At 31.6% G+C, this 8,067-nt stretch overlaps 3 non-coding genes across 3 annotated transcripts; all 3 read left to right on the plus strand.

Moving 5' to 3' along the window:
• The first annotated feature begins 204 nt into the window (after positions 1-204).
• On the plus strand, positions 205-288 carry TRNAL-CAA (transfer RNA leucine (anticodon CAA)). The gene has a single exon. It is a non-coding gene; the product is annotated as a tRNA-Leu (tRNA).
• A 79-nt stretch (positions 289-367) lies between these two features.
• On the plus strand, positions 368-439 carry TRNAP-AGG (transfer RNA proline (anticodon AGG)). The gene has a single exon. It is a non-coding gene; the product is annotated as a tRNA-Pro (tRNA).
• A 7,184-nt stretch (positions 440-7,623) lies between these two features.
• TRNAL-CAA (transfer RNA leucine (anticodon CAA)) lies at positions 7,624-7,707 on the plus strand. The gene has a single exon. It is a non-coding gene; the product is annotated as a tRNA-Leu (tRNA).
• Positions 7,708-8,067: the final 360 nt, after the last annotated feature.

Raw genomic sequence — 8,067 nt, forward strand, 5'->3', positions numbered from 1 at the left:
CTAGACTAATTTAAATGAAACAGGACCAATCTTTTAAGTAATCCAGCATGTATGGAATATGAAATAATCTACACTCTAGTAAGCTCATAATAAAATGCAACTTAAGAATTTCCATGCATTTTGCTTTGTTGGTAAGTGGCGTTGTCCAAATGTTAATCAAGCTAAGTATGGTGTTTTACCTTTGCATTAAACTTAGGTTGTACGGTCAGGATGGCCGAGTGGTCTAAGGCGCCAGACTCAAGTTCTGGTCCTCTAGCGAGGGCGTGGGTTCAAACCCCACTTCTGACAATACGAAACTCTTTTTTATTTTTCTCTGTAGATTAAATTACTGGTTTTCATAACTAATGGCGTGTGAGAGAACGTCTAAGGGCATTTGGTCTACTGGTATGATTCTCGCTTAGGGTGCGAGAGGTCCCGAGTTCAATTCTCGGAATGCCCCAACTATACATTGAGGATGAAATAACAATAAAGTTGTTTAGAGTTATAACAGATTCTACCTGCAGAAGTAGCAGCTGATTTTTTAACTGGATCTCTAAATACATAAATGTAATTTTTTTTATTTTCGTAAAATATTTTTAAAGATATATATTTTCCCTTTATCCTACTGAAGTTATGTTCTAGAGATAATGCTAGGTACATGTGGGGAAACTTCTTTGATAAAACACCCAACCATCGAATAGAACATAAGTCTATATTAATCTCAAATATGTAATTATATCAATGCATCAAACTTCCTCCTTTAGTTTGTAGTATTTTGGTAGTATGCATTTATCAAACCTACATAAGATCATACTAACTTTATCTAATACCTCTTATATATAGGAAATAAAAAACTAGAAATCATAAATTATTTCTCAAAATAAGTGGTCAAAACTATGGACCCAAACTAGGTGCCGAGTCCACATGCAAGAATCCAGTCATGAATGCAAAACCTCATACTAGAATGTACCTCCCATAAGAATTTTTGACCAAGACATCCCATAATACATCAAAATAACTCCCAATCACTCTATCATTAACACTAGTTGCTCCACTCACCCACCAAACAAGTTAGATACTCCACTACCTTCCTAGTTAAAATGTTCAATGCAACTTCCTATTCAAGCCCACTCGCAACAATATTTCCAAAATTTTGCGAGGAAGCATAAATTAATAAACTTGAATAAGACTCCAATAAAACATAAATTTTTATCTTGGAAACTCCTAAATAGAAAAATAACTATATTCGTGGTAGTGACAATATATCTATACTAGCTTATGTGTTGAGTCGGTAGGATAATATATAAGTGGGACTTCAATATGTTTCCATCTAATTCTACTTATTCTTCAAATAAATAGCTGAATTCTTTTGCATCATATCCTCTCATCCATAAATTCATGTTCTAAAACTCAAGATTCAACTCTTATTTTATAGATTTTAATGAATAGGTGAGTTGTCTCAAACCTTAGAAGAATTCCCACACAAATAAAAATAAAAATTATAAATTTAAAGTTCTTACACAAAGTGCCTTGGTCTTATATGTGTCCAATGGATAGAGTGTCCTACTCCTGCATATGTCTAATATAAGAGAGTGTTTCACTCTTGCAGGCTTATATCAATTAGATTGTCTCTCTCAATTATTGATTTGGTAGCTAGAGTGTCTCCTTCAAGATTTTCTAAACAAAGTGTCACGCTAGATCATAAGATTTCTCAAATAGATGCAATCTCAGACTAATGAGCCAACAAAAATTTCCTAGATGGTGTTAGATTATCTTAATACATGTGCCACATGTACTAGAATTGAATTTTTTTAATTTATAATGAGTTTATTATGATATTTTCAAAGAATGAATCCTCTCACGAATTAAGATTCTTAACCTATCTACGTAATGTTTTAGTTTAAGCTAAGTGTACTAGTCCAACATACCTAATTGTTTACTACATTAACATTAGTCCAGGGAACACATGGACAACTTGGGTGATTAATTTGAGAACTAATCTTCTTCACCTTGTAAATGGATCATCCTTTGGAGTTGTTTCATACAACTCAATATGTCTTGAAGAGATTAATATTATCTCTATCTACTTTTACCAATATAAAAAATGTTACCTTTCCTTTAATTTCTTAAGGTATCCCTAGATTAGTTTGCAAATCCATAAAGGGAATAGTGAAGCAATTAAGGAATAAACTTAATCCAAACACTATCTCTACCAAGGTTATACCTAACCATGCAATTTCCAATGATAATTTTTGATGAATTTTCTTTCTAGGTTTAGTTTAGTTTTAATGATGTCTAATCTTTGATCAAAATCCCATTTGTCTTTGAACTATCACTGACTAAATTAGAGTCATATAAAATACCAAATAACAAAAAAAAACAATCTTCATGCCACCATTATAAAAAAATAAATTATATAAATTACATTCAATTTAACACAAACATGCATTTAGACTATCTAAATATACATCTCTAGTGTAGCCTTTATAAAGAAGATAATGTAGGACTACTATTTTAATGTCACAAATCCTAACCCCTTACAATTTCACACTCCTTTTTGGGCCCTTGCCTTAGTGTGTCCTCTACTAGCTCTTTTCAAGCCTATTTCTAGCCTTGTATTGTCACATGTTGATTTGGTGATTAGATCTTGTATTGTGAACCTATACACACCTACCTCTATTCCACCCCCATTTGGATGGACTAGGGCATTAGATGCCATGCTCCCCCATGATTGGGCCCAAATTTGAATCTGCGGGTGTGTCGGTTCTTGCCAATTGTTATTTGATCTTGAAATTTTAATATGATCGTCGGAGATTAGCCTAATTTATGAAATACCTTGTGAACCCTATATAAGATCAGCTTTCCTAATTCATTTTCATCCTATCATACCTACACATCCTAATCACTTCCTAGAGAAAATTTATGAGCAATTGTTTTTAGATTGAAGCATTATGGAGCAACAAGTTACAACAATCTTCATGCAAGTGGGATTTTATGATTGATCTTGTCTTTTCATGTCATGTAATGGTATCAACACTTGAGGGTCCTATCCAAAAAGTATTGCATCATGATCCACATCATCAAGCTTGAGGTATAATCTTGTCAATTCAACATTTTACTTTAGATTTAACATCTTCCTTGCAAGGGTAATCTCTCTTTTTCCTAATCATCATTGTTGTAGGGTTAATTCCAACTCAAGGATTGCCTTAGGTGAACCCCTATACATCCCAACACCATTTTTCTCTCTTTGTTGTGTGTAGGATTCAAATTCATCAGAGAAGGATTATACATTCAAGAAGTGCATACTAAGACAAATAGATACATACTTTGGAAAAGCAAAAAACCCTAGACATTGTGGCTTAGCCACATACTCTAACACTTTTTGATATAATTTTAGGGAGATAATCTATGCGACATCCTGATTTAGATATTGTTCACAATATTTGTATCATACACCTTTAGGACTAAGAGGTCTAGCCACATAGTCCAACACTTTCAGGCTCAAATTGTAGACACAAATTCCCTTCTGATCTTTTGATCTATTCTCAAAGTTTGTATGTTTGTTCTCTAGCTTATTGTTTATGTGTAATATTGTCAATTTTATATCTTTAGACCTAGTTCTTGCGTTTCATCATTCTATCATATTTAAAAATTAAATCAACAAGAGAAAAATAATCAATCATTATGCCTAACTCTCACCAATAAGTTATAAGTTGAGCCTATTGATCTTTATTGAATGTATTATTGATGTAAATGGTTTTTAATTCGTAGTTTAGATAATTAGACTAGTGAATCCCATTTACCACTCTACATTTTTGTTGAATCTAATGCTTCTTATGTTTTGCATGATTATAATTAGGTGTTTTCAGATCTGATATTTTATTATGGATTTTATAAAATCTAATTGGTTTTCCATTTTAGATGTAATTACATTGTTTATTAGTTATATTTATCAAAAAGATGTGTTGAATGACGACTTCTTTCACTTCATGTTGCTTGCATTAATCCATTATATTTTAATGTATTGCATATCAAGGGTTTCAAAGATGTTTCCTATATTTACTTCATTTCTCAAAGATTCCATATTTATTTCATGTTGCTACATGATGATATTTTTAAAGATGTTCATTAAATGTTTGGATTTCATTGAAGATTTAGTGGATGTTTCAAGTGGTACCTTTGATAATCCTCATAGGAATGATGTTGAGATGAATAAAGGTCATAAAGTTGTGCATCCTCCTACAAGGATCCATCCCCCTTCATCCATTCTTCCCTTTGGTCCTTCAAAGTATACTTATACAACAAACTTTAATGAGATCTATGATGAAAGTCCTTCTCCTTCATATTTTCAAACAAATTGAAAGGTTGGATTTGATATAATTTCTGAACAAGGATATAGTGGACAAGATAATGGAAAGATGAAAAAAGAAATCAAGGTCCCTGTACAACCTTCAACCCAATACACTAGAGAAGTTGTAGGATTTCCTATCGCTTTCTTATCTTAGGAAAATGGTGTCTCAACTTTGAATTTGCATCTAGGGTTAATAATTATTGTAAGTTTACATTTGAGCACGAATTGGTCCAAAGTTTTCCCCAAAGCTATGGATTGCATAAATAGGCATGCTAGTAAAGTTCCAATGCAAGACCATGTCTATATTTGAAGATAATAAAGTTATCATTTTTTAAGGTTGTGAACGAAAGTTTCAAAGTTAATTTTGAAGGTCTTAGAGGCTTCAAAATGGCCCAAAATGGTTGTATCCAGTGAAGCCAATTATAGATTGATAGAATACTTCGTGAGATTTTTGGCACTTCAAACAATTCGTCAATCAGATGCTCGATTCAAAAGTTATGTCATCCAAAAGTTGGGTCTCCTGAAATAGGAAATATAATAACATGTTGGACACAAATGAGTTGTAAAAGAGAGCTACAAATGTTGGTGTATGTTTTGACAAATCATAGGGCATCATGGATTGGAGATAAGTTGGGCACCACGATTTGGGTAGTTTTATCTCATGGTTTTGTAATACCGTTTGACAATTTCATGTATTGTATCACTTATATATTAGGTGCCTGAGATCGAAGTTGTGTATGAGTCTTGTCACTATTAATTTATCTCTAGATAATTTTTTTGTGATACTCTTGTAAGAATATTTCTCTACAAGTATATTGTATTTTATTGTTGATTTCTGAATAACATATATGGGCAACTTTTGGAGTGTGGATTTTTTCTCCTGAAAGGATTTTCCCCACATATATCACTATGTTGTATAATGCATGCTATTTATTTTTATTTTTGTTAATTTTATATAACTATTGTTAAGATCTTAAAAGTTTTTTCATTACCCTTCTCTCAAGATTAGTGTAGGAATATGTTCAACGACCTTAACTTCCTTACACCTTACCCATTCTTGTGCCAAAGCCTAACCTTCCCATCGCACAAGAGACAAGGCCTATCCTTTTGGACACTCATTTGAATTTAGCACAAAGAGTCTATTGGAGACTTAAACAAGATAGAAGCATTACTTTTCCTTTTATAAAATAAACAAAATAACTTTAAGTGAAACGATTATAATAAATTTTGTCTCTTTCATTGCAATTGCACTCACTTCTTGTTGATTGTAGAGCATTTGAATAATATATTCAATATTTATATGATAAAGCTTGTATTCATATTACATCTAATCTCCTCATTTTCTAATCCCAAAGTTTAATGCAGCACCTTATTACTCCTTAGCCCTATTATGTTGCTCCTCACTATGAGACATTAAACAACTTACCCTTTTTTAGGGCTCTTTGTCATTCACGGTGTTGCAAATGTATCAATGATGTTAACTATTAAACATAAGGTGAAGTGTTAGAAATATTTTGATATAAGAGGATCCTCTAATAAACCACACTTGCATTTGCATGCATGAGAACATAAATTCTAAAATTAAATGTAAAGATTAAAAAAAGGATATCCCTTTGATTAGTAGAAGTAACTCATTAATAAAAATGCATTGAACTTCACTACCACATAGTGGATGACTCAAATTAATACTAAAAGCCTAAAATCTAAAGATATATAATCCTTTTTTGGATAGTCTCCTTACTTGTGTTGTAGTAATTAAGAAATAAATATCTTAGGCTCAATATTGTAATAAAAAATATTTCGTGAAGGTGTTAGTTAAACCCTTAGAGGAAATTGATAGGAGCATGAGGTAATGAATAAAACCATGAAAATGCATGACCATTAAAGCTTGTTGGAAGTTATTTAGTGAAACACTTATCCTCATAAAATATAGTAACATATATGATTTATAAAGTACTTACATGAATTAAAAGATTACATCTATCATCTTACTCTACAAAACAAGGTACCACAAAACCATTTGGTGAAGGATAACTCAAATTTTTATATACCAAATGATTATGCCATATCTCACCATACTAAATATTTATTTAAACATTTTCTCATAAGCATCAACCCACTTTTCTAGATGGTTAATTCTATTGACATTAAAGGTCAAATAAAGTGAAATTATGGTATTCTTAATATATAAAATATTTATATGCATATCCAAGTCATACATATTAATGCAAAGGATGTGAAACATGTATGATCAATTCACAACATATTATCCTCACATATACCAAGATCCACATGTTGTTCTTTAACCTCATGCATATCTAGGTCATGTGTTTCTTTAATAGGTGTAGAAGAATTTGCTACAAAATCATTCAAAAAGACATCATGACAAAGCATAAAAGGATCCAAAATGATAATACCTATGGACATCGAAAAGTGGTATATCATTATGATGCATAGAAAATTCAAAGGATCTACTAAGGGCCACTAGAATGTGAAATATGAGGACCATATGGAAAATTTTCCAAGGACAATAGTAAAGTAATAAATGAGGGCACATGACAAGGGTTTGGATGATGTATAATAACTATGACTTGAGCCAAATCATTTTTTCTCTATCAACCAAGGCATCACAAGATGTATGAAAAAAATACTATCATCATTGTGTAAGAATAACATGGAGATAAGAATGATCTAACATGTAAAGTTAAATCTCCAGCAATGCTACATGAATCTATCTTTAGTTCTCTAAAATGGTGCGCATCATAAACTGATCCATCATTAAATACAGAGTCATTGACCATATCGTGAGAAGATAAAGAACTATCAATAAGCTCCCCACTAAATACATCATCAATAGAATATGAGCCAAGAGATATAAGACTAACATGAGATACATAGGAGTAACAAAATCATGTGGAAGTTAACATAAACATGACATATCATGTAAAGACACATCACTAATGATAGAAGAAGTACAATCATCAAAAAAATTATCACTGGGATAGTCATCATAGATAAGTATAAGTGATGTAGAATAGTTAGATGTAGAATCAACTCTAGATCCTAAGAATAAGTGATGATAGAAACAAGCTAAAATAAATTATCTATCCTCTTTCATACAAAACACACTGACTTACATTAATCAATATATTAAAAACAGCCTTGTCCAATGAACCTAAAAGAAAAATAAACATGAGTATACTGTTTTCACCATTAAAATATTATAATTAGAAAAATAACATAGAATTGACATATAATAAATATTTCCTAAAACTCGGAGCCTATCAAGTAGGGTCAGGATGGCCGAGTGGTCTAAGGCGCCAGACTCAAGTTCTGGTCCTCTAACGAGGGCGTGGGTTCAAACCCCACTTCTGACATTGTGTGTTTCAATTTTTTTTATTTCTTAAGGTTGTTTCAGTGCTTCTACTTTTTCACAGAAGATTTGGGTAAGAAAGGACCAGAGGCATTAAGTATCTGTGAACGTTTGGATATATATTTGTTTAACAAACTGCTGAGATAACAGATCTTGAATCTAAATTGATCTTGAATCTAAATTGACTGATTCACTGTGACAGACTTTTGTATGTGAGTTATATATATATAATTTTAAATAGATGACACAAAATGAAAACATTCATAATTATAGAGTTTTGGTAAAATCATTTTTTTTTTTTTTTGGAGGTTCAGAGCTGGAGTATGGTAGGTGAACAGAAATCAGTTTTTTATATTTAAATTAA

The sequence above is a fragment of the Cryptomeria japonica genome, chromosome 8 (assembly GCF_030272615.1).
Source record: "Cryptomeria japonica chromosome 8, Sugi_1.0, whole genome shotgun sequence".
NCBI lineage: Eukaryota > Viridiplantae > Streptophyta > Pinopsida > Cupressales > Cupressaceae > Cryptomeria > Cryptomeria japonica.